This window comes from Chinchilla lanigera, unplaced genomic scaffold (genome assembly GCF_000276665.1).
Source record: "Chinchilla lanigera isolate Chin_1 unplaced genomic scaffold, ChiLan1.0 scaffold00110, whole genome shotgun sequence".
NCBI classification, from domain to species: domain Eukaryota; kingdom Metazoa; phylum Chordata; class Mammalia; order Rodentia; family Chinchillidae; genus Chinchilla; species Chinchilla lanigera.
Window position 1 is genome coordinate 636,223 of NW_004955511.1, and position 5,347 is coordinate 641,569.

Below are 5,347 nucleotides of genomic sequence, written 5' to 3' on the forward strand. Positions count from 1 at the left end.
TCATTATATGAATGTAATATACAAAAGTAACTTGTACATTTCTGACTTTTAATCTTAAACACAGTTCTTTGTTATTAATGTTAGCTTTTATAAAATTACAATGTTCCAAGACAGCTAAAATTTTTGAGATTTATGTAAAATAGCCATAAATATTTTATCTCATTAGCTTATGTTTTAAATGTTAAATGTTACATTTGTGTACTTAGAATATAATTTAGTAATTACATTCTTAAGAAAATTTTTAAAAGAGTGGTTGTATTTTAAATTTTTAGAGATGTATGGTATCTTGTAAAATGAATATCTGCATTCTGACGGATATTATGACTCATCCTAAGGCACCTCCTGATTATTTTCCTTTTCATGATTTTCAGATCCAGACCAACAGAAGCCATGATACCGCCAGACAGAAACAAAAATGGGACCACATTCATCCTCTTGGGCTTCTCCGATGTTCCGGAACCGCAAGTACTGCTCTTTATGGTTTTTCTGAGCACGTGCACTGTCACTGTGGTAGGGAATACTGGGATGATTGTGATAATCAGACTTAACCCCAAAGTGCACACCCCCATGTATTTTTTCCTCAGCCATCTCTCCTTTGTAGGTTTTTGCTACTCCTCCGTCACTGCTCCCAAGGTGCCGGTGAACCTAGTCTCAAAGGACAGAACCATTTGCTTCTCGGGCGTATACTGCAGTTCTTTTTCTTTTGCACATTTGTGGTAACGGAAGCCTTTTTATTAGCAGCGATGTCCTATGACCGCTTTGTGGCCATCTGTGACCCTCTTCTCTACACCATTACCATGTCAGAGAAACTCCCTCGCGTGCTGGTGGTGGGACCATATACACGGGGTGTAGCTTGTTCCTTGAGACTGACATGCTCTGCACTGCAGTTATCTTTTCCTGGTTCCAGCACAATCGATCACATTTTCGGTGAGCTCTCCCGGTCTTGCTCAGATACTCACATAAACCAGTTACTTGTATTCACTTTTTCCACATTTAACGCAATCAGCACACTCTTCATCATTCTGTTGTCTTACGTGTTCATTGTTGTCACCGTCCTCAAGATGCGCTCAGCCAGCGGGCCCCGCAAGGCTTTCTCCACCTGCGCCTCCCACCTGACGGCCATCGCCATCTTCCACGGCACCATCCTGTTCCTCTACTGTGTGTCCGACTCCAAGAGCTCCAGGTACACGGTCAAAGTGGCCTCTGTGTTTTACACGGTGGTGATCCCCATGTTGAACCCCTTGATCTTGTCTGAGAAATAAGGATGTGAAGGACACAGTCCACAAAATAATGAGGTTTAAAGTTTTCTCTTTAAACATCCTATTACAGTGCATTCTTCCTAATTTGTGAGTAAAGTGTGTTCATAAGAGTCAATTTTAAAGAAAACTTTTAAATTAATAGAGTTAATATTTAATTGAAATGTAATAACTTTCATTTCACTAGACTAATCTTACTCTTTCAATTGTTGAGAAATACTAGCCATATAAATATTTCACTTACAAATTTGTGATAGCATATTTTATAATCTCACTGTATAGATTAAAAGATAACTTGTTTTCTGTGTGTTATTTTGTATAATTCTATAAATTTTATTTCCATCATACTCTCTTATATGCTTGTTAGAGTACACTAGGTTCTAAGTAAACATAGGAATGATTCTCCTAAAGTAAAAATTAATAGCATAATGCATAATAAATGCTTTCAATAATGTAAAAGCCAGTGTTGATGGTATTTCAATGAACTAGTTTACCATCGCTAAGAGAGAAGATAGTAACTATCATACAGATAGTCTAAAACAGACATTTAAAAATCTACTGAGGGTTTGTAAAAGGATGTCATTATAAAATATGTAATAGTTGAACATGGTTTTAACAAAAAGAATGGGCAGAATTTTGCACTTTCCTTTCAGTTTAGAAAGAAATTCATCAAGAAAAAACAGTACAAATAAAAGCAGATAGTTAAGGTAAGACTGAATAAGACCTCCAACAAATATTTTATTGAATTTATGGGATTAATCTATGTATGTGTATATGTGTGCATGTATTATAGAATATGTGTTACTTGGCATGAAATTTTACTAAAGCATGGTCTATATCTTTGATATGCTTTGTGTTTGTTTCATAGCCCTGAAATTAAACAAACTGCTGAGTTACATTTGCCCCCTTTTATTTTGAGATAAAATCTCACTAAGTTACACATCCTAGCCTAGAACTTGTGATTCTCCTACTTTCCCCCGTGAATGGCTGGGGATACAGGCATCTGTCATCATGTTCAGCTTTCAATGTGTTTTAAGGTAGCTTCCCTATGGTTTTATGATAATCTATGATGGAACTCACCATAAGTTTCAAACTGAGAGAATGGATCTTTAAAAAACAATCTTGCATGCAAAATCAGCAAGGATTTGGTGTGTTTCCTTTCTACTGCCTTTTCTCTTCTTTTTAGAATGGGAATATTTACCTTATAACACTATGTCAGAAATGTTTAACTTTATTTTAACAGGTGATCATAACTAAGAGTTTGCCTTGAGTGTCGGAGGAGAACTTGGATTGGACTTTTCAGCAATGCTGAGAATTGTTAAACTTTGGTGATACCTAGAGTTGGTCAGGATGCATTTTTCTTTGTGTTATGAACATGAGTCTTTTGGTGATGGGGACATGGTTGTTACTATTTAGATCTAGAAGGAGCCCTAAACCCTCATGTGTCCTTGGGTTAGGCTTTTGGAAGTACATTGGGTCCATGGATCACTCCAGTTATTAGTGGTTTCCTCCATACCCATTGAGAGTTCACAGTGAAACGTTCTGTCAGGAGACAGGGTGTGGTTGGAAGAAGTGGGTCATTTTGGGAATGTCCTGGAAATGAACATCTCGGTCCTCAGCCCCTCCTTTCCCTCTCCGCCATCTCCTTGCACTGTAATCTTTCTGCTTTGTACTCAGCAGTCCACGGAATAAAAATTTCAGGCAAATTAAAATTTTCCTCCTTCATCTTGTGTGTGTGGAATATTTTGTCCAGCAAGGAAAGTAAGTAAGATGCAGTGGACCAGAGAAATTTCCATATGTTTTCTATACTAAGGGAAGGAAACATATACTGTGAACAATTTTATATGGACAAAAGAGAGTATTTTGTATGGGTACATTATTTTGAAATTATCATCATTGTTAAAATATTTCATCCATAGGGGCTGGGGATTTAGCTCAGTGGCAAAGCGCCTGCCTGGCAAGTGCAAGGTCGTGAGTTCGGTTCCTGGTACCGGAGAAAAACAAAAAAAAACCAAAAAAAATATATTTCATCCATAAATATTATGAGATAAAATATTAATTAAAGAATCACTCTATAGAAAAAGATATAAAACATAATAAAGATTATTTGAGGCATTGGATACCACATGAGGGAGTGGTCTTTCTATTGTATCAGTTTATGTTTCTCTGGGTACTTACACTTTTATGTCTCATGACATATCAGGAACTTACACAATTACTAATTTTCTTTGAATTTAAGTGATGATGCATGATAATATTAAATTAAGCTAGTGTCTTGGTTACTTTTCTCTTGTTGCTGAGACAAAATACCCAACACCCAAGTTAAAGAAGGAAAGGTTTATTTATCACAGTCTGTGGAGGTTTCAGTCCATAATCAGCTGGCTCCCAGGCGCGGTGGTGTGGCTCAGGGGCAGCACTTCAAGGCTGCAGAAGACAGCAAAAGCAGCAAGAGCAGAAAAGGGGGGTTAAGTAAGCCTCTTTTTCTCCCTTGTGTTGTATGCAGACTCTCTACCCTAGGGTGGGTCCTTTACACCCACATCATACCCGTGCCCACCTCTTGCACAGGCTCAGAGTTTTTACAAATTGAGGGCCCTGGCCCCCTGCTGAGTCGCTTAAACTTCTAAACTTCTCAAATTGACATAATGTGTCCACCTTTACAGCTAATGATGGAAAATGTCTCTTAATATACAATTTAATTTTCTGTAGTTCTGCGTGGAGAAAGTCTGTTCACATTTTTGTGGTATAAATGTTCAGATTTAGTCTGAATAACCCAGGAGCAACACATTTCAGCAATCGGAACAGAGCTGTAAAAACAGCTGTTGACAGGATTAAGGCCACCCTTTAAGATGTCCGTGACTTCTCACCACATCCTGACAACCAGTCTTACACTCCCGGCCAGTTTGTTCCACTTCAGGCTCCCGATGGCAGAAGTTATTCTCCCTACACACCACACGACTTTAGTACTCTCTATATTTTGATCATAGCTCTTTCAGTTCATATTGAAAACATGTGCCCCAAAGTATTTAATTCAGCATCTACTGAGTTCTATAATTGATTTAAATACTAAAGAGTTTTTTCTATTCCATAAATAATTAATTTAAAATATACAACTGTAGGTATTTCCAATACTTAAATTTTCAACTTTCCTTCTCTAGGACACATTGCAATTTCATTTCCCATGTGGAATATTATAGTTTATTATATTCATGTTTTCTTTTCTTCTGAGCATGATACATTGAAATAACAAGTTTTAATTGTTTAGCTTTTTGGTTTAAGTCTAACTTGTAGTATAGTAATTTTATTACATATTAAGATACACATCAAATTATTAAAATATAATGAAATAAAATTTTAAATGTTACTGTAAGTAGTTATTTGTGTGAAACATAGGTTTGGGTTTTTACATCAATTAATTTATGTACTCATAGTGAAATATCATCTAATGCTAAAAGGCAAGAGGATCCAGCATCAACACTATTTCAGCCTTTTACTATGACTTTAATGGGAATATCCGGTCAAAGATAAGGGAGAGATACTCTGGATGAAAGTGTGTTACAATACGCATAACAGTTAACATTTTAAACTCCAATCATCTTATGTGCCAACTTGCCATATTTAGCTTTTATCAAAATTTTAAAGATAATACATGAAAACATATAGATTGATTTCATTTGTCTTGAAAGTCAAGAGTACTGAAATCATGTCTGTCACTAGCATTTTCCAGCCAATGCAGTAAACAGGAAACAAAGCTGTACAAAATTTCCGCTGCTCTATTTCCATGCCCCTTTGCAGCTGTTCTGATCAAACCGTGGGTTCAATTTCTCCACCCTTTGAGTGCAAAGTGTTTATCACTTCCTTTGCTTTACAGAATGCAGCTGAAGTGAAATTGCACAGTCTTAGAATCTTGAAAAGATGCCCTATGAATAATCACTGACTAGTGCAATAGTCCCTTAACTTGCCTAATGGGGTCAAACATGAGCAAAGCAAGCCAAGAGCTGCCTTGTCCAGGTCAGATCAGTCTTTGCCTATCCAGATGACCCTCAGAAAAAGTTTGGTTGTTTTTAACAAAAAATGTGGGAGCAATTTTGTAT

The 5,347-nt window shown here is 36.7% G+C and overlaps 1 pseudogene; it reads left to right on the plus strand.

The window, feature by feature from the left end:
- Positions 1-390: 390 nt before the first annotated feature.
- On the plus strand, positions 391-1,350 carry LOC102005070 (annotated as a pseudogene).
- The last annotated feature ends 3,997 nt before the right edge of the window (positions 1,351-5,347 follow it).